Source organism: Leucopleurus acutus (genome assembly GCF_964270905.1).
Source record: "Leucopleurus acutus genome assembly, chromosome: 17".
In the NCBI taxonomy this organism is placed as follows: Eukaryota; Metazoa; Chordata; class Mammalia; order Artiodactyla; family Delphinidae; genus Leucopleurus; species Leucopleurus acutus.
The window spans coordinates 81,579,405-81,601,816 of NC_139159.1; the positions used below are offsets into that span (position 1 = coordinate 81,579,405).

A 22,412-nucleotide genomic window follows, 5' to 3' on the forward strand; every position below is an offset into this window, starting at 1 on the left:
ATATTTCACCCATCTTCAACTTTCTCAGTTGATCTTTTTTGATTTATGTCTGCATTTTACATTTATTCCTGATAAATTTTAATTTTACCTTATTGATTTCAGCACTTCATTACAACCTGTCAAAATATTTTAAAATTCTGATCCTAAAAGTGAGCTGTCTCCCAGCATGACTCCTGATCTTTATTCAAGTCCCTTATAAAAACATTAGGACAGGTGTCAAGGATGACACACTTCTGGAGACATCTTTACTTTGGTGCAGAAATTCTGATTTTTCAGTTTTGTGGTGAATTATACTGCGTGTGGCTGCAACATATATCTTCTATCTAAAGGCAATAATTCCTTGAACTCCATAGTAATGACAGAAATAATAATTAACCTCTCTGGGCTTCCCTGGTGGCGCAGTGGTTGAGAGTCCACCTGCCGATGCAGGGGACACAGGTTCGTGCCCCGCTCCGGGAAGATCCCACATGCCGCGGAGCGGCTAGGCCCGTGAGCCATGGCCGCTGAGCCTGCGCGTCCGGAGCCTGTGCTCCGCAACGGGAAAGGCCACAACAGTGAGGGGCCCACATACCGTAAAAATAATTAACCTCTCTAGGCTTTGTGCAGTAAAGCATGAACCTTGCCCAGGGAAAGGTCTTGCCCGCGCACAGCTCCTGGGAAGTCACCTCTGAGCCCTCAGAACCTCCTGCCTGATTAGGCCGCCTTAATTTAGCTGGGGGCCTGAGGTCACACATTCCTAGGAAGAAACTACACTCATTTTTGGTGCTAGCAAATCCTACTTAAAGGTGACACCTGTCCATCTCTCACAGCCATGTGACTATTAAGAGATGCCTAACAGTATGTAAACTTCAGCTCTAACGTACAATAGCATGTTGAAAACATTCCAGGACCGTTGGAGTCCCACACACCTGGCCGGCCTTCTATGTACCAAAAACGTGTCTTGTTTTGTCTCTGGAGGGGAGGAAAGGCTGGGGATACAGTTCCACTTCGGAGGGGCTGCATGTGTTTGGGGTTTAGCTGGCAGTGTGGGATGTATTACATTTAAAGTAAAACCCCTGTGATTTGGGATGATTAGCTTAAACCTTTGCAGAGTGCCAGAAGTATACGATCTAAGAACAAGGAGCCACACCCCTGGGTGCTGGGCTCCCTTTTAATAATCCAACAAGAGCCCTAGAGTTCTCTCTCCAGGGAAAAACAACACACATTTACACACAATTCTGCTTACAACTTAATTTCTGGGGCTCACGGACCTAGGAAACAATGTTTCCTCCTCAAAGCAACTGTGATCCCTAGTAAACTCAAGAGCAAAGAGAGCTTCATGAACTTGTCACCCCAGGAGAAACCTGGGAGCTGTCCCAGAGTTACCCTGGACCCCTCTTGCGGCCCTGCCGCGTCATTTGCCTGGTCAAGGCCTGGAGATTAACTCAGAAACGGGCTTCAAATCAGTCCCCTTCTCTCCCGTTCCTCAGTCATGCCCTTGATCGAGGCTTTCTTCATTTATCTGTACAACATAATTGTATGATTAAAAGAACACAAGCTGTGGAACTGGACCATCTGAACTCTGCCCGTCACTTTACTAGCAAGTGACACCGGGCAGCCATTTCTTGAGTGACAAACGTGTGCTTCCTCCCCCTTCTCAACTGCTTTACTGTAACACCGCCCACGCTGATCCAGTCCAAACCTCCTCCAACCGTACAAATCTGTTCTATATCAGAATCAAGTACAAACTGCTTTGATCCTGCCTATAACGCCAACTTCACCTCCTCCTCTACCCAACCTGTCCTGTACTCCAGATTTGACAGAGGCATTCAGCTCCACAAACCCTGGCCCGTCACGCCTCCACACCACTGCAAAGGGCGGGTCCTGTCTTGAAGGCCCTTCCTGCTTCCCAATTTCCACTCGACTTCTACAGATCCTTTCAGACAGTTAGAACCTGCAGAGGCCACTGCATCTGGTCCACAACCAGTTTTTGTATGGTTCCTTGGCTAAGAATGCATTTTACTTTTGTAAAGGGTTAAAGAGGGAAAAAAAATATGTGACAGGCGATATGCGGCCTGCAAAGCCTGAAGTGTTCACCATCTGGCCTTTAACAGAGAAAGTCTGCCGACACCAGAGCTTGACCATCAATGGGGACATGCCCTCCAGTCCTCAGAGCCCCTGCTGTGACACAGCCACTGACCTGAACCAGTCCCACTCCCCTCTTTTCTGTATCACCAGGGCTTAATACTGTATGAGGCACAAGACAGGTGTTTAATAAATGCTGAACAAATGAATGAACTGACTAGACCAGCTCAAAAACAAACCAGGGAAACACATAAGTGGAAAAGACTTAGCCTTTAGTAGTAAAACACTACGTAAGTCAGGTAAAGATCATGATCCTAGCACTTCACATTTGTCCAAGCTTTACACTGTAGCTGCATAAATACCCTCAACGGCTGCGATTATAAATACTAGACTTTATAGGTAAGGACACCGAGACTCACAGAAACTAAACAACTTGTCAAGTCACCTGACAAAAGGCAGAGGCAATATCTGAACCCAGGTCTTCTGCTTCCCAGATGAGATACTCTTTCTTTTAAAAAGACCTGCCTCCCCACACAAACCATGATGCCCAGACCCCTTCAATTACCAATACCTGAGACGTTAGGGGAGGGATAAAATTTAATTTCTGACTCATTATTTAATTTTGATAATTTTCAAGTCAATGCTACTTTTTGTAAACAAAACAAAAATGAAATGGATATGCAAAATAAGCACTAGGCTAAAAGACCCTGGTATAACCACAAACTAAAATTTTCTTTCTTTCCTTTTCTTCAACCAGTCCTTAAGAAAGTAAAATTAAACAGCTTAATTAACAAATGCCACTGAAAGGAAGCAGCTGCAGGCACAGCATGAACCCCTGCCCATCGGCTAAGCTGAAACAAACTGGCAGTCGAGGCAGTCACCTGTCCTCAAGCTTCAGCTTGGACAGAACAGAGTCCAAGAGCTGAGAACGTACATTAACACCTCGACTTCAGGCAGGAAATAAAACAAGTATTTCCAGAGGCAGAAATGAAATATAAGAAACTCTATCAAATAAAAAAATTTAGTCTAGTCTATTAATCTAATCTTTTTGCAAAACCAAGGTATAAATTATGCATAGCTGGAATTTAAGTACCTAGGTGTCCAGAAGTTTCTGAGTCAGGACCAAGATGTAGCCAAACTAAACTAGGATGTGGGTCTGTTAAAGATAGTATTAATTTCAAAGAAGTGGTTCCATACAGAACACATTTTCTTACCACAACCCCCTTCTAGAAATAAGTCACAACAAGGTACATGAAAAAAATTCACTCATTTGGAATTTATCAAACACTAAAATAAATCATAAGTCATCAAAGGAATTTTAATGGAAATTAGAAAATACAGGGAATTCCCTGATGGGCCAGTGGTTAGGACTCCATGCTTTCACTGCCGAGGGCCCGGGTTCAATCCCTGGTCAGGGAACTAACATCCTACCAGCCATGCAGAGTGGTCAAAAGAAAAGAAATATACCTAAATATTGAACATATTTATTGAATGGAACAATAAATGTTTTATGAATAAATAATAAAAATACCTCACATCAAATTGTAGCCCTTGGGCAAAGAAAGATTCCTTAAATGAGACGCCAAAAAAACTAATCATAAAGAAAAAGACTGGGGCTTCCCTGGTGGCGCAGTGGTTAAGAATCCTCCTGCCAATGCAGGGGACATGGGTTCGAGCCCTGGTCCAGGAAGATCCTACATGCCGCAGAGCAGCTAAGCCCGTGCGCCACAACTACTGAGCCTGCGCACTAGAGCCTGCGTGCCACAACTACTGAGCCCATGTGGCACAACTACTGAAGCCCACGTGCCTAGAGCCCGTGCTCTGCAACAAGAGAAGCCACCGCAGCGAGAAGCCGGCGCACTGCAATGAAGAGTAGCCCCCGCTCACCACAACTAGAGAAAGCCTGCGCGCAGCAACGAAGACCCAACACAGCCAAAAATAAACTAATTAATTTAAGAAAAAGAAAAAGACTGATAAAGTCAACAATATTAAAATTAAGAACTTTAGTTCCAAGACACCTCAAAAGTAAAAAGACAAACCAGAAACTGGAAGAAAATATTCACAACTTATAATGACAAAGGATAGTAATCCACACATAGAAAGAACACCTACAAGTCAATAAGAAAAACATAAGAAATTAGGTCAATGTTTTCACAGGTCCTTCATAGAAGAGAGAAGAGATATGACCAATATATTAAAAGAGTATCAACAAAGTTAATAATAAGAGAAATTCAATTTAAAGCCACAAGATATTATTACATAACCACCAGAATGGTAAAACTGAAAAAAAGACAAAATAAACTACTAGCAAGGATGCAGAGCAACCAGGAGTGGGATGTAAATTGGCAGGGGTACTCTAAAAGCAATCTGGCAGTAAGCAGTCAAGCTGAAGGCTGGCCAGCCCAGAACCGGCATCACACTCCCACGTGGGCAGGCTGGACACATCCACACACGTGGGCAGCCAAAGACGTGTCAGCAGCGCTCGCAAGAGCAAGGCGGCAAACCACACAAATGCCCATCAACTGGAGATAAGGTTACACAACAGTGAAAGTGAACGTACTGATCACTTACGGCACCTCCTACGGGTCTCAATCACAGTGCTGAGTGGGAAAAGGCAAGTCACATGTAGTGTGATTCCCTAATAGAAAGTTCAACACAGACGAAACTAACACAAAAATAAGAAATGATAAACGCAACATGCATTCAGTGACCGCTGTTTTAAATGCTGGGGATACAGTAGTGAACAGACATTTTGCCCTGAGATTTTCTGTCACAGCCAAGTGACAAAGAAAATAAAAGTGAGTAAAATACAAATGACACCAGGCCTTGAAGAAGGAGGCTGTAGCTAAGGGGGCTGAGGGGAGGATGGCTATGCAGGCTTCACGATGTGGGAGGCGGGCTGCGGTGGGCAGCGGGCGGGCCTTCAGAGTGGGGATGCTCCACTGCTGCAGCTGGGCCGTAGGTGCTAGGCTTGCTTTATTCTTCTCTACACCAGGGTGGCCCCATTGCTTGTTTTTGTACAGCCCATGAGCTAAGAAAGGTTTTTACACTGCATATGATTAAAGAAATTATTAAAAGAATAATAACATTTTGTTGCATGTGAAATTACATGAAATTCAAATTTCAGGGTTCAGAAATAAAGTTGTACTGGAACACAGACAACTCACTCCTTTATCACAGCTGCTTTTGTGCCAGAATGGCAGGGCTGAGTGAGTACTGGGGACAGAAGCTGTAGGTGGCCTGCAGAGCCCAAATGTGTCCTGTCTGGGCCAGTACGAGGAAGCTCACCTCTGCGGACTCGGGTACCTTCCTCTGGGAGATCAGAGCACTCTTGATCTACACCTTACACACATCTTACACATGTTCTTCTGTATCTCTTCAATGTTTAATAAAATCATTTTTTGAAAAAGACTAATACACTAAGTGTATTTCTCTAATGAACCTTGTTCTATTAAAGCTTCATGCTGCTTCTCCATCCTAATGACTAAGTTTTAAAAAACAAGATATGTACTGCTATCAGGAGCATTAAAGCAAGACAGCAAAGCAAACTACTGTTTATTTTGACTCAAGTACAAGAAAAACAGAAAGGGAGGGAGGGAGGGAGGGAGGGAAGGAAGGAAAGAAGGAAGGAAGGAAGGAGGGAGGGAGGGAGGAAGGAAGGAGGGAGGGAGGGAGGAAGAAAGTGACGGAGGGAGAGAAGGAGGGAGGGAGGGAAGGAGGGAGGGAAAGGAAAGGAGGGAGGGAGGGAAGGAGGGAGGGAAGGAAGGAAGGAAGGAAGTAGGGAGGGAAGGAGGGAGTGGGGAGGGAGGAGGGAGGAGGGAGGAGGGAGGGAGGGAGGGAGGGAGGGAGGAGGGAGGGAGGGAGGGAGGGAGGGAGGGAGGACTTTTCCACTCCAGTTTCCAAGGCTGTGGAGAGAACCACAGCCTTGCTTAACACCCAGCTCATTAGGACTATTAGATGTTTCTGTGCATCACTGACTTAAAAAAGCAGTACAGTTACACCCGATCCCTTCCAGTCCTCTGAAAGAAATGTGTCATGAATTGTTATGTCACATTTTAGCAAGGGCCACAATATCTGGCCAACATTAGCATATATGTTCCCGATGCAAGTGCCTTCACATCTTTTAAAAATAAGCCAGTATCTCTGATTAGAGTTAATATTAATTAATGATGCCCATTAAAGGTGGTGATGAATACAGAGAGTTCATTACAACATTCTGTTTCTGCATATGTCTGAAAATTTCCACAAAGTTTTAAAATAAAATTGAAGATTCATATTTTAACTTTAATTATTAAGTATAATGCTCATGTAATAGAAACTCACACAATTCCCATTTATGCATGTTTCAGAATCCTTAGTATAAAACGGCTTTCCATCACCCTTACTACTGGCAACTTCTTTAAAAAATGCTTATTTAAAAATCTACATGAGGGGCTTCCCTGGTGGCACAGTGGTTAAGAATTGCCTGCCAATGCAGTGGACACGGGTTCGAGTCCTGGTCCAGGAAGATCCCACATGCTGCGGAGCAAATAAGCCCATGCGCCACAACTACTGAGCCTGCGTTCTAGAGCCCGCGAGCCACAACTACTGAGCCCGCGTGCTACAACTACTGAAGCCCACGTGCTACAACTACTGAAGCCCGCGTGCTACAACTACTGAAGCCCGCGTGCTACAACTACTGAAGTCTGCGCGCCTAGGGCCTGTGCTCTGCAACAAGAGAAGCCACCGCAATGAGAAGCCTGCGCATCGCAACAAAGAGTAGCCCCCACTCGCCACGACTAGAGAAAGCCCGTGCGCAGCAACGAAGACCCAATGCAGCCAAAAATAAATTAATTAAAAAACAAAATCTATGTGAAGACACAGCACTGCACCTTCTGACCCTAGCAGAAAGGAAGAGGCTGACAGCAACGAGCTGAGAAAGTCAAAGGACATTCACCCACAGGAAAACAAGCTGCATCAGCTGTGCCTCTACGTTCTGTGTATACAGCAGTAAATGAAAGAAATACCCCCATTCTCTTTGAGCTGCGATATTACAAAATGGGCAATGATGCAGGGAGGACTGAGAACTTTGAAAACTGGCAAACTTTTACTGTAAATGTTTACTTTTAATAGTTATTACCTTTTGTGCAATATCTCAAAAGGTCACACACTAGTGAACACCAGAACCTTACATGCTGCGTACCACCTCATTCTCTCATCAGCCTATGGTTCTATTATTTGGCCAATTTAAAGGACAAGGAAATGGAGTTAGAGAAGTTAACAAACTAGCCCAAGACCAGAGAGTCAGAGTCTGACTCCAAGGCCATGCCCTTCACAACTGCACTGCCAGTGGTTATTCAACATTCCAACTAAGTAAGGCAACGTCATCTTATGACCCATACTTTGCAAACCAGTACCTTGCTACTCAAAGTGGGGCCCAGGGACCATCAGCACGGCACCACCTGAGAGCCTGGTAGAAATGCAAGATCTGATGCCCCACCCTAGACAGACTGAATTAGAACCTAAAACCTAACGAGATCCCTGGGTGATGTGTGTGCCTGTTCAAGTTTGAGAAGCCCTGATACAGAGCACGCACACACTGGATTTTGAGGTAGTTTATCAGTTCAACATACCCTGGTACAGTTAAATTAGCTTTCACCTCTTCTGCTTGCTCTCTGATCCCAAAATGAAGCAGAGGAGTGCTGGCAGGCGACTCCACAGGTGGCCACGAAGAGGACTGACATGACCAGCCCATGTCTGTGGCCCCAACCTCTCCCCTCCCCACCCTCAGTCCCAATTACCACCCTGTCTTTCGGACAGAGCCCCTGCAGCCAGGCTGCACTTACTGAGCCAGCTGAACCCTTCTTCCCAGAGCAGCAGGCTACAGACACTGCTAAGTGCGCATGCCCCCAGTTCCTTGAATCGCACCCAGCATCCGGGGCGCCCTGCAGCAGAAAGGGGCAGCGGGGGCTGCTGCAGCACGTGCTCTTATCCTAATGCTCTGTGAGCTACAAAGAGAGCTTCCGACACAGCCCCAGCACTAATAATCCTCTTACCAATTCACAGTGAATACTCAGTGAATGGATGGAATATCCTTTTGTGACATTTTCTTAAATCCGTGGTTTCTGCTACCTCTCTCGACGCTAGAATCCAACGTACGGTGCAGTAAACCAATCTCTGCACGTTCCCACCAACATGTAGCTTTGCCTGTGCTTTCCTTCCGCCTAGAACACTCTCCCCTCCTCCTCCCCCTCCCCGCCAGGCTCCTTCTGTTGACCTCTGGGATGGGGTGGCAGTGTCCTGCAGTCCCCCACAGCTCTGCCCAGCACCTGCTAAACATGGCACTGCCGCTGCCTGGTCGCTGGACTACGACCCGCTCAGGGCAGGGACTCAGCGCAGGCTGAGCATTCTCCCCAAATGCCAGTTCCATCGGCAGATCTGTGAGCGCCCCGCGGTCTGCCCTCCCCATCCGCACCCTGACAGCCACAGCCTGCGACCCACACCCACCTCATGGAGAGCCTTCCCCAGAAGCCTTAAGGGGCTCAGCCATGTTTGGCTGCAGGCAGATTCCAGAAAATGGCCAACCTTAAGCAGCAAGGGCAGCTCCGTTAGCGGTTCTCCGGGGCAGACTCGCCACCACGAGGCCCCGCAGAAGCTCTCCCCGCAGAGGCTCTCGGTCCAGCCAGCGCTGCCCAGCAGGACTTCCCGCAACCGTGAAAACCTTCTCCCCACCTGCACCGTCCAAGGGGGAGTCGCTAGTCACGTGTGGGTACTGAGCCCTGGAAACGGGGCTAGCCTGGCTGTTGGACAGAACTTTAAATCTGATTCCATTTTAACTTAAACGCGTGGCTAGCGGCTACTATAGGCGACGGCGGGTCCAGGTTTAGACTCTAGACACTGGAGTGAAATGAAAAAGAACTTTCCTTGGCTCCTTAACTGCAGGCTACGTTGTTCGGTCCAACCCTTCCCTGAAAAAGGCTTAAAAAGACGGATAGAATACTTTAAAAATCTTAAAAGCAACCAGAAAATGACAGGACAAGAAGGAAATAACAAAATTAAAGTGAACTCAGGAACCCAGAGAGAAACAAGCAGAGAAACCACCTCTGCACGGAAGTCATTTGACAATTCTGAAATTTTCGACTTTCCTTTTCACAACAGTGCAGGGAAAGAGGGACAGGAGTCAAAGCCGGGCCCCCCAAAGTGTCTAATCCTACCTCCCTAAGCAGGACCTCAAAAGCTACACAGCTCAGGATGAGAGTAAACCAGCAGTGAATCAGCTCACCAAGAGAATGACAGCTCTGTGTGGTCCAGAACACCTCAAACCTTGGACTTGGTTTAAGGTGGTCCCAGACTGGCTGAAGCAGAAACAAATGCGCTCTGGAGGGAGCTACCTTCATTTAGGCCTCGAAAGAGTCCTCCCAGTAATGTGGACCCATATGCCACACCACAAACAAAAATTATCTCAAAATCAATCACAGACCTAAATGGAAAACCTAAAGCTATAAATGTTCTAGAGAGGGGAGGGGGAAACAGGAGAAAATCTTTGTGACCTAGGTTAGGCAACTATTTCTTAAATATGACACCAAAAAAGCACAATCCATAAAAGAACAAATTGATAAATGGGACATTATCAAAATTTATAACTTCTGCTCTTCAAGACACTGTTAAGAGAATGCACAAAACAAGCCACAGCATGGGAGGAAAGCACTGAGAGTATCTCACAAAGGACCTGTATCCAGAATATATAAAGAATCCACCCGTAAGAAAAAGTTTTTTCATGGGCAAAAGATCTGAACACCAAATAAGATATACAGATGGCAAGTAGACATATAAAAAGATACTCAGTGTTATTAAGGCATTTGGGAAATGTAAGTTAAAACCACAATGAAATACCATGACACACCTATTAGAATGGCAAAAACTTAAAAGATTAACCATCATGCTGCCCTGATGATACAGAGCAACTGTAACTCTCATACACTGCTGGTAGGAATGTCAAACGGTACAGCCACTTCAGAACACAGTTTGGCACTTTCTTAAAAGGCTACACAAATTCTGGGGGTTCCCTGGTGGCGCAGTGGTTGAGAGTCCGCCTGCCGATGCAGGGGACACGGGTTCGTGCCCCAGTCCGGGAAGATCCCACATGCTGCGGAGCGGCTGGGCCCGTGAGCCATGGCCGCTGAGCCTGCACGTCCGGAGCCTGTGCTCCGCAACGGGAGAGGCCACAACAGTGAGAGGCCCGCATACTGAAAATAAATAAATTAATTAATTAATTAAAAAAAAAAAGCTACACAAATTCAAAAAGAGTCATGTATCACACTGTTCACTGCAGCACTATTTACAACATGTAAAGGACATGGAAGCAATCTAAGTGTCCATCGACAGACGAATGGATAAAGATATGGTACATATATAAAATGGAATATTATTCAGCCATAAAAAGAAATGAAATTATTTGTAGTGAGGTGGATGGACCTAGAGTCTGTCATACAGAGTGAAGTAAGTCAGAAAGAGAAAAACAAATACCGTATGCTAACACATATATATGGAATCTTAAAAAAAAATGGTTCTGACGAACCTAGGGGCAGGACAGGAATAAAGATGCAGACGTAGAGAATGGACTCGAGGACGGGGGAGGGGTAAGGGTAAGCTGGGACGAAGTGAGAGAGTGGCACGGACATATATACACTACCAACTGTAAAATAGATAGCTAGTGGGAAGCAGCTGCATAGCACGGGGAGACCAGCTCGGTGCTTTGTGTCCAGCTAGAAGGGTAGGATAGGGAGGGGTGGAGAGAGACGCAAGAGGGAGGACATATGGGGATATATGTATGCATAGAACTGATTCACTTTGTTATACAGCAGAAACTAACACAACATTGTAAAGCAATTATACTCCAATAAAGATGTTAAAAAAAAAAAAAAGCTGGGCTTCCCTGGTGGCGCAGTGGTTGAGAGTCCGCCTGCCAATGCAGGGGACGCGGGTTCATGCCCCGGTCCGGGAAGATCCCACATGCCGCGGAGCGGCTGGGCCCGTGAGCCACGGCCGCTGAGCCTGCGCGTCCGGAGCCTGTGCTCCGCAATGGGAGAGGCCACGACAGTGAGAGGCCCGCGTACCGCAAAAAAAAAAAAAAAAAAGCTATACAGACACCTACCATATGATCCAGCCATTACAATCCTAAACAACCATCCCCAGGAAAAAATAGAAGCCTGGGTCCACAAAACGACTCGTACAAAAGCATTCATACGCTTTATCCGTAATAACCCAAATCCAGAATCAATTCTCTACACGTTGATCTATACATTTAATGTCATCCCAAACAACAACCGGAAGAATTTTTTGGGAAGTTGCCAAGTGATCCTAAAACATATACAGATCTGCAAAGGGTTGAGGATAGCCAAGGCATACTTGAAGGAGAACCAAGTGGGAAGAGGTCCACGAGGAGATAAGACTTATTATAAAGCTACAATACTGTAGGCAGCTTAGTACCAGAGGGATCAAATAGAGTCCAGACACACACATATATGTGGACCTTTCATTTACAACAAAAGTGTCACCACAGAGCACTGGGGGAAAGGAGCATTTATTCTTTTTAAGAAATGGTGTTGGGACAACTAAGATGTCCACATGTTAACGAAAGTGGATTCCTCCTTCACACTACACACCAAAACCAATTCCCAGAGAATTATAAAGGGGAAAGGCAAAATCATAAAGCATTTAGAAAATAACAGGAATTAAGTTCATTATCTCAGGGTAGGGAAAGACACAAAAAGCACCAACTATAAAGGAAAAGACTGATAAACTGCACTACATTAAACTTAAGAACTTCTCTTCATTCAAAAAAGAAAAAAACCAACCCACCAAGCTAGTGAAACTCCATGACAAAGTAGGAAGAGGCAGTGGCAAAATATATAAGCAACAAAGGACCTGTGTTCTGAATATACAGAAGTCTACAAATAAATTTCTTTAAAACTAATAGAAAAATATGGGCACTTCACAAACCAGTGAATACAAATGGCCAGTAAATGTATAAAAAGATGTGCAACCTCATTATAACCAAGAAAAGGCTATTTAAAACCACAGGGCGGGGGGCATGCCTGGTGGCGCAGTGGTTAAGAATCCGCCTGCCAATGCAGGGGACACAGGTTCGAGCCCTGGTCCGGGAAGATCCCACATGCCGCGGAGCAACTAAGCCCGTGCGCCTCAACTACTGAGCCTGCGCTCTAGAGCCCGCGAGCCACAACTACTGAAGCCCGCGTGCCTAGAGCCCGTGCTCCACAACAAGAGAAGCCACCGCAACGAGAAGCCCATGTACCGCAACCAGAGAAAGCTTGCGCACGGCAACGAAGACCCAACGCAGCCATAAATAAATAAATAAAATTTTTAAAAAATAAAATAAAACCACAAGGTGGTAATAATACTACAGAAATGACCCCAAGGCGCTGGGAGGGGAGACTGACAGGGGAACAGAGACAGACGGGGATGCGCTGAAGCTGTAATCAGAGAGAAGGCTGCTCAGGGGATGCAGCCTAATGGTTAGAGAGGGCGGGGTCCCAGGAGAACCATCCACTGACATCCACTGAGAAGCTGCTCTGGGCCAGGCACACTCAAATGCACTTGCCCTCTGCATCCTCAGGTTCTGCATTCGAGGCTCAAAATACTGGGGGAAAATCCCAGCAAGTTCCAAATAGCAAAACTTGAACTTGCCACACTGGCAATTATTTACATAGCATTACACTGTGTTAGGTATTGTAAGTAATCTAGAGACGATTTAAAGTATACAGGAGGGTGTGCATTTAAAGGTATGTATGTAAATACTACGTCATTTTAGGTAAGGGACTTGAGCATCCAAGGAACTTGGTATCCGAGGAGGGTCCTGGAACCAATCCCCCACGAATACTGGCCAGACAGCTATACATTTAATGGGAGTCACATTAATACGACCTTTAATTTCACTTGACCAATTTTAAGGAGAAAGAAATTGTTCCAAAGAGCTCCAAATGAGATCACATTACACCTAATTCCTTCTGCCTTTGACGAGTTCTTCGTCTCTACCTTTGTAACAACTTTCACACACTTAAAAGACCCCTTGGGCTTCCCTGGTGGCGCAGTGGTTGACAGTCCGCCTGCCGATGCAGGGGACACGGGTCCGTGCCCCGGTCCAGGAAGATCCCACATGCCGCGGAGCGGCTGGGCCCGTGAGCCATGGCCGCTGAGCCTGCGCGTCCGGAGCCTGTGCTCCGCAACGGGAGAGGCCGCAGCAGTGAAAGGCCCACGTACCGCCAAAAAAAAAAAAGACCCCTTACCACAAAAGGCCCACAACAGCGTCATTTGCTTTAGTCTCTGTAATTCCAGGACCTCAGCAGGAGAGACTCTTCTTCAATCATCAAACAATCACTGACTGACCATCTACTATGGCAGCATGAGGAAAAGATAATACAGAATCCTTGTCCGTCAGCTTATAATAAGTCTATTTACCAACAGATGCATCTAATTCTGCACAAGGCACATCGCCAATCCCATTTGGTGCACTAACTTTCACTTAGCCGCCTTCTTAGGAAAGAAAGGAAAGGACAAAAGGCAAAACGAAATTCATTAAACTTAGATATGAATGTAATGCTAGGCATAGAATCAATTCACACAATGCTGCTTCATTAGTCACCCCAAGACTTGGCAATCACCCTGACTCTAGTATAAAGCTAGCCAATTTTTCAGCACCAAAGCAAAACCACCAGGGAACGTGTGCCTTAAGCACTCACATGTACACACTCTCCTGTTATCTGCCAAAAGCCACAAGTCCGGGAGCCACACAAACTGCCACTTCAACATAAGAGTTCATTTAAAATCCACACCGAGATTCAAAATAATTAAGTGGTCTCAGCAGAAAACAGTCAAACTCCCTACTCAACAAAAGGAGTTGTGAGGTCTTCTCAAGACTCTAAAAACCCTTAGGAACATGTTTAAGAGTCCTGACAGGAAGGCAACCTCATTAGCAAATCTAAGTGGTCAAAAAGACCATACACATACCTCTGCCATTTATGACTGATGTCTGCCTGCTACAACTGGCGTTTCTTTTAAAACACTCTAAAGCAGTGGTTCACGAACATTAGCGTGCATCGAAAGCTCCTGACAGCAAGTTGAAACTGACCACCGGCCCCGCCCCCAGAGTCAGATTCAGCAGGTCAGAAGCGGGGCAGGAGCATTTGCACTTCTAACCTGTGGCTACTTTGAGAACCAATTCAACAGCCTGAAGCTTCCTGGTCTCTGTGAGAGTGCCTGTTTCCCCACACCGTACAGCAAGACTAAGGGGGAACTCGCTGAGGAAGAACAAACTGCTCTTCTTTACCCAAATGTTGACTTTCCTCCAAGTAAAGGTAAGTGACCTGTCACGGCAAGGGAAAGCTGGCATGTCGTATATGTAATTGGCACTGCAGCCATACGAAAATGGGTTTTTGAAAATGGTTTCAGGGCATAATGGAAAACTCTTGTAAAGCAGCCAATGAATCCAGCTGATTAGTAAAAGACACGTTAGAGCTTCTGCACCAGTAATGAAGGCGCTTTTACAAGTCCCGCTCATTCTGTGTCACCTTGAGCAATTTTCTATGTCTGCAGAACTTAGGATGAGTCCTAAAGAACACAAGATCAATTATACAGGATCAGTTTCTAGAAAAAAAGAACAAAACTGTCAAGGGGCAGAGCAGTATTTTTTCCCTGGCCCGAGTCTGATGACAGTGGTAATCTAAAATAAAGCAGACAAAGGTGAAAACACGATAATCCAATTCTTCCCTGGTATCAAGTCCTGTGGTTTTAAAGTGAGGTCCTTTACCAAGGCAAACAAAATGCAGACAGCTAACGGATGTAATAGCTGTTCTCCAATAATTAATAAGTCTGGGTTATTCTACTCAATAAATATTGTGTCAGGTACTGAAGATGGAAAAGTGTGTAAAACAAAGTTTCTGCCCTCATGGTGCTTAAATCCTCACGAGAAGACACACAAGCCACTAAAAATATGTAATGTGTAAAATCATTTACGCTCTTCCTTTAGGCCAGCAAAGACAAATGCATGTTTTGGTCACCAGTAGACATGACGAGCACCTTGGACTACTTTCAATACAGAATATGGGGGCAAAAGGGAGATCCTAGGCACACACAGCACACAGACACGACTATTTAGGTTCTTCTAAGCCTCGGTCTTGGTTCACTGGCCCCAAATAAAGGATCAGAGTATATGCCGACTCTTAAAAGCAGAATGGGGCTTCCCTGGTGGCACAGTGGTTAAGAATCCATCTGCCAATGCAGGAGACACAGGTTCGAGCCCTGGTCCAGTAAGATCCCACATGCTGCGGAGCAACTAAGCCCGTGCGCCACAACTACTGAACCTGCGTACCACAACCACTGAAGCCCATGTGCCTAGAGCCCGTGCTCCGCAACAAGAGAAGCCACAGCAATAAGCCCGCACACCACAGTGAAGAGCAGCCCCTGCTTACTGCAACTAGAGAAAAGCCCACATGCAGCAACAAAGATGCAATGCAGCCAAAATTAAATTAATTTTAAAAATATATTTTAAAAAAAGCAGAATGGAAAATTCTAAGTTGGTGAGAGTAAGCACATTCATTTCAGAAACATTTATAGAGCAGCAATGTATCAGAGGTCGTAAATACTAGGATTACTACAAAGGGCTCATACCTGTGTGAGAAATGTGCAATTTGCTTTTCCCTTACATACTCCTTGCTTCCCACAAAACTGTCTTCAAACATCAACCCCTCAAAAAAGTCACCAATGAAAAAACTGTAAATGTGGAAGTTACTAAAGCACATCTTGACAAATAAGAAGTATGAATCACTGCATCATGCATTATATACTTTACCTAATTCTAAATTAATTTCAAATAATTAAACAATTTTGGTATATTAATTAAAATGTTTACCTATACTATGTTGGCCAGATCAGAACTTCATGATCTGAAAGCGTCAGATTCAAATAGAAAATACAATTATCTAAACTTTCCCAGACATGGTCATTACACTAGCACACTACTTATTCCTACTGCAGAGACTGGATTAAGATTTTACAGACTGCTGCTTTTCCAGCCAGGGAGGCCGCAGGCAGGCTATTAGGAGCTGGCACTGCAGAGTCCCTCGGGTCTGTCCAAGCCGTCCACCACTGTGGGCTGAGGACCCGGGCGAGCTACTCTAACTCGATGCTTGCAGGGTTTCATCTACAAAAGGAGGATACAGACAGCAGTACAACTCAGTAGTTCTAGCGAGTAAAAAAGGAGATAAAGCACTATGGCACCCAGCTCAGGCCTGGCACATGGTGTTTAACAAATGCAGTTCTTCCCCTACCACTGGCAAATATTCAAATGTGTAACTTCAGTCATTCTTCTTGATGTGAAAAATGTGAAAAAGCTTATAGTAAATAGCTATGTACATAAATAAGATTTAGGTAGGATTATTTTAATTAAGTACAAAGTTTGTAAGGAAACACCTTTGTGTCCTTAAAAGTAGGTAAACTTTGTGGTGATGCTACTAGTATTTTTCTCTGAGGCTTCCAACTGCTAAAGAGTGGGAATAGTGCCACTTGGGGAAACATTTATTTCCTACTATGTCTATAAATCATTTCCTTACTATTTATGCAAATCAGACTATAATTAACAGTTTTGCTAAAAATTCCATTTAAACTGAAAGTTTAACTATATATGTGCATCTGAATTTCATTTCCATCACAGAGCCTAGTAAAAAACAATACGACTGTTACAGATAGAAACAGAGGGGGCTCCTCTGCTGATCTACAATCAGAAACACATTTGTACAGTTCTGAATGGTAAGATTTAGCACAATTCCTAGAAACTAATGCCAGAAACTGGTACATATGAATTTCATTTCTCTTGCACTGGGTTGCCTTTTGGTAGTCATGAAATGAAGAAGAAAAAGAACCCTGCCAAAATGTCAGTAGAGAGAAAAAGCAATAAAGGGCTCAAATAATCCACTACTAAACACTGTTTTACAGAAAAGAAGGAAAAAAACCATAACTTCTGAACGTATCTGGGTGAGCTAGAGAAACACAGGTGCACCCAAGGCAAGCTGGAGCTGCTCTCCATCCTTCTCCATTCCAGGGATCCTTCTAAAGGGTGATAAGCAACTTAACATTTGAATGCTTATTTGCATTCATAAACTTCTTGGAGTTTATTACTATTGACTCAAATAAGGTCATTTACTCTGCCCAAATTTTTTAAGTTAACATTTTAAATACAGACATCAGTGAAAATTCTCAAAGATCCCCACAGTAATTTTTTCTAATTATTTAAGGGATTTCACTAAGAGGAAACTAATGAAAATATGTTCTTAAACTAGAGCTTTACAGCAAAATAAAGTACTTCAGAAACTACACTTTTCTGATTTACTAGCAAAAAAAACTCATTTAAAAACTCATTTCACAAATATGATAAAAGTAAGAGAACTTTTTACCAATGGCATTTTTTGCAGATCTAGAACAACAACAAAAAAAATCTAAAAACGTGTGGAAACACAAAAGACCCCGAATAGTCAAAGAGATTTTAAGAAAGAAAAGGGAGTTGGAGGAATCAGGCTCCCTGACTTTAGACTATACTATAAAGCTACAGTAATCAAAAGTAACAGAACTTTTTTTAATGCCACTGAAATTTAAAACCAGATTTATTCTATCTGAAAATGTCTAAACTGAAAATGTTTAATTTAAAAAATTAAAGATTTACATACTGTATTAACAATTTGAATTGCATATTTTGTTACCTTTAAGACAATTTTTAATTATTTTTCTCAAAATTAAGACACATTAAAATATTGGAAAACAAGATTTCCATAAAACCTTTAGAGATATGAACTAAGATCCCACCTCACTATAACTCAAAATAACATGCAAAGATAGTAATTTTCAAAATTATCTTTTGCTACACATAACACTTTATAGCACCGTAGACTATATATGTATATACAAAATATAACAATAATTTCTTCTTAGGAAGCTCATCAGTATTTTTTCTTAAAGGGAACACTTTAACGATACGATTTTGTTATTTAGACAATTTCTCCAACTTTCTAGTAAGAAAAGTTGTCTAGCTGAAGAACCCAGCTTTGAGAATTGGAACATTAATTTCTGTACTTTCCAACAAAGGGCATGGAGTGTTACAGAGAAGAGTTTAGCTAAAAATGTTTTAATGATCCTTACTGCCATTCCTAACTCCCGCTTTCCCCAGACACTTAGCAACCGCTGCACTAGTGGATCTAACACTCCTGATCACTCCTGATCTAACACTTACTACTCACTTTCCGTGACAGACAGCCTCAGACGATCTCCTGTAGGAGTTGCAGCATTCTTTGCCCCACATCATAAATACTAAGTTTTGGATTCAATGTCTTTATTTAGCCAAGCACTTGCTTCTCAATGCATCACCTCTGAATGATGTATAGTCCTTCTATTCAGTCCTTTCATGAAGTCTTATGGGGCCGCGTTTACATGGGAACATGTATTTTAAACGATATTTTCCAGTGCTCGTTATTAAACTGGATTATTTGATAATGACCTGAAAGAAATTCTTCTGAGGAGAATCTATAATATTTGATCTTGCTGTTTCAGCAGCAGTTAGTACACAAGTGTTCAGAAGAGACTAATGGCAAGTTCAACTAGTTTTTCCCCTCCAAGAGTAGCCAAAAATATAAAACAATATACTCATAAAGATACTAAGACATACTATCTTTATGAATTGAAAGTTGAAACACAAACTTCCTTTGAAAGTTTCATGTGTTTAAATACTACAGGGTTTTAAACATTAACTCAATAGTACAACTGGACCAAAATATTATCTACACTGTACCTCAACAAAGTACGCTGAATGCTAATTTACTGTGAATCTTCATCCACATACTTTCCTCCCACTTTTCAGAGGTTGTCAAAGACAGGACAACTAACCTGAGGGCTTGGCTGTGTCATTTCAATGAAGACTATTTTCATTACCCGTTTTACAAATACAGTATTAAAGGTGAGGCTCTGGTATTGCATTTTGAACAGTAATGGCCTGTTTTTCCAACCACGAAGATGTTTACATCCTAAGTAAGAATCCCAATGATGGTCGTCTTAAATACAGACCCCCAAACTCTTACATCGCCTTCAACGTGACCGTATTTCAACCAGTTCCCATGAATACCACAATATTACTATTCTCTTGGTCTCACTGCCAAAAACCCAGCTGCAGGCTACCTAAGCAAGAATAAGACACTGTTGAAATGGCAAAAACAAAAACCTTTACCCTTAATGCATTGAGCTACAAAATCCGGCAATCAAAGAAAGCCAAGTAACAGCGTACACACACACACACACACACACCCTACACACACCCTACACACACACACACTCCTTTGAGAAAGAATGGGGTGCCAGGAAAGGACCCAGAGTGCTTCCAGCTTGCTCGGCGGGCGCCGCGGAGTTGGGGGCTGGGGCGAGAAGAGGAAACTTGGGAAGCGCAACGAATCCTGCCAGGTCTTCAGGGCTGCCGCCGAGACAGCCTCCGGGCTGCACAAAACTTGAGCGCGGGCCGCGGGGGACGCAGCCGCCCCGCCGCCCCGCACGCGGGCTCGAGGCCCACCCTTCCCTGCCCCGCGGGCCGGCCGATCCCCCGGCGGCCCCACGGATTCCCTCTTCCCCCTCCTTCCTCTCTCTCCCCTTTTGTTTTGGAGGCACTCGGCCCGCCCCGGCAGAGGCCGGCCGGCCTCCCCGAGGCCGCGGGCCTCCAGACCTTCGGACTCTCCGAGCCCCGAATCCCCCTGCCTCCCCATCTTCCCTGAGCTCCCCGGCCTCCCTGCGTCCCCCGAGCCCCCAGCCTCCCTGAGTCACCGGCCTCCTCGCATCCCCCAAAGCCCCCTGCTTCCCGGAGCCCCCGGCCTCCCCACGTCCCCCGGCCTCGAGACCCTCAGAGTCTCCAAGCCCCGAACCCCTCGGCCTCCAAGCGCCCCCCGCCCCCGAGCCCCCGGCCTCCTTGGGCCCCCGGCCTCCCCACGTCCCCGGCCTCCCGGGGCCGCGGCCGGCGCGGGAGGGGCCGGTCTCCGCCGCCGGGACTGGCCGGTCCGGCCCCGCTCGGCCCTCCACCCTCGGGCCGCGGCCCTGCCAACAACCAGCTCCGGGAGTCGGCCCGCCAGCCTGCCCGCGCCCCGGCCCCGGCTCCGCACTCACTCGGACCGCGCTGGCGCCGGGAGACGAAGATAGACGACGACCGGGCGGCGCCGCGGATGATGGGCCGCGCTCCCTCCCACGCCTCACGCCGCGGGCGCACAGCAGTCCCGGCCCGGCGGCGGCGGCGGGCTCGCGCCCTCGGGGCCGTGCTGCGTCGGCGCGGGCCGCGCGTGCGCGGCGGCCTGCTGAGGCGCGCGCCTCCCTCCGCTGCGCGCGCCCGGCCGCGTCCCCGTTCCGAGCTTCCGCCTCCCGGGAGCACCGGGCATGCGCGCCGCGCGTCGCGGCCCGCGCATGCTCACCACGCCGCCAGGCTCTGCCCCCGGCATCGTACTCGGGACGCCAGGCCCGGGCTGCGGGCGGACGGGGTCAGCGCGCGGGCGTGGCTGCGGCCCCGAGTGGCGGCCGCGGGGAAGCTCTGCCCGGGGGCGGGGGCGGTGCCCCGCCAAGCGGACGTCCCGGGGGTCCCTCCGGCCGCACTCTGGGCCGGCGGGGTTGGACGGACTACGGGGAAGCCCTCGCACCCCTTTGCTGCCCCGAACCCCAGACCCTGCTCCTCTGGAGGCCCCCCCCACCCCGGTCAGCCGCCCTACAGCCCCGCCCCAGAGTCGGAAGCACGGATGTCCGGACGCGGTGTGTGCCCGCGCCGGCCCGAGTCCTCTCCAGGCCCACCAAAAGGGTGTCCCGGACCCCTCTGCAGATAGGGAAGCAGGCTCAGGGGTTTGTTCAGGGGCATCATAGCTAGCTAGTGCTGGGCGGTACCAAGGTTTGATCTTCGAAGATGGTCTGGAAAGAGCTTTATAACGGCTTAGAGGTGGACACATTATCTACCTGAGCGCCAGCGGGGCACTGATCTGGGTCCATTAACCACCAAGGCGCCTGTCCCCTAGGTGCTGAGGCTTGAGAAGGGAGAGGAGGATCCCAGAGGATCCCAGGCAGAGAGGGGCTGAGATGAGAGCTGGTTTTGACTGGTGCATGGGGTTGTGGGGTGGGGGTGGGGGTTCTGGGTAAAAAATGAGACGGCCAGGGCCCTCTGAAGTCGTGCTCAGGTGCCTGGCACTTATTCTTTAGGCAGCAGTGAGCCTTTGAGGGTTTTGCGTTTAAAAAAAAAAAAAAAAATCACGGGCAACCTTGCGGTAGGAAATGAAACCAGAAGCAGAGCAACTTTCATTTTTCATGGTGTCACTTTGATTCTCACCACAAGGCGAGAGGCAGGATAAGCACACAGTTCTCCTTTTGAAAGGTGAACTCCCTGAAGCTCAGAGAGGTGACCCTCCGTTCCCTTCTCAGGAGCTATAATCGATGATAACAGAATCCGGTAGAATAAAGTGCTTTCGCTTAGCAAGAGCTTTACCATTTTTAAGTATTTTCTTTTATTATTCTTTCATGAAATACATACAGCTGGTGTTTTTAAACTACATTTAAGACTGTAAGGAATTGTGTCTCTCAATGTCAGCCCCAGGGCCTTTGCACTGGCTGTTTGCTCTACCTGGAAATCTTTCCCTCTGCTTGGACCTTCTTACTCCCTCACTTCCTTCAGGCTCAGATGTCACCTCATTAGATGTCAACTGATCGCTCTGTATGTAATAGGAACCACCAACTACCCTCCACCCTTTCACACACACTCCCCACCCCCTCATCTGCTCTGTTGTTGTCCAAAGCACCCAGTGTCCACCATAGCCGTACACTGTGTGCTTGTTTATTTCTGCATTGTCTGCTCCCTCCACTAAAACATTAGATTCACTAGAGCAGGAACTTTGTTCACTTCGGGGTCCCTGGCACATAATAAAATATTTGTTGAGTGAGTGAATGAAGCTTTGGGTGATGTGAAGTAAGGAATTATTATTGAAAGTATAAGGAGGGAATGGGAGTCAGGGGAGAGGAGTGAAGGAACAAAAGGGGTTATATTAAGGATATCTTTGGGGGAGGGAACTGTGCTTAGTGTGGTAGGCTAAAAACAGGCACCAAGTCTTTGACACTCCTCCCAACAAGAGATGGAATCTACTTTTTCACCCGACATATTTGGACAGATCTTGTAACTTGCTTTGACCAATAAAATGTGTCTCAAGTGATGTACAACTTCTGAGCTGAAACCTCAAGAGGCCATGCAGTTTCCACCCTCTTAAACAAGCCTAAGCTAGCCTAGCGAGTGGCCACTGAGGCACCCT

At 46.2% G+C, this 22,412-nt stretch overlaps 1 protein-coding gene across 3 annotated transcripts in view; it reads right to left on the reverse strand.

Annotated features, from left to right (window-relative positions):
• Positions 1-20,382, reverse strand: part of PTK2 (protein tyrosine kinase 2) — a 251,843-nt gene extending 231,461 nt beyond the window's left edge. For all 3 annotated transcript variants that reach the window (XM_082858781.1, XM_082858780.1, XM_082858779.1), the window contains exon 1: positions 20,248-20,382. The gene's annotated coding sequence lies outside the window, so the exon portion shown is untranslated. The remainder of the gene's footprint in view (positions 1-20,247) is intronic.
• Between the last annotated feature and the right edge of the window lie 2,030 nt (positions 20,383-22,412).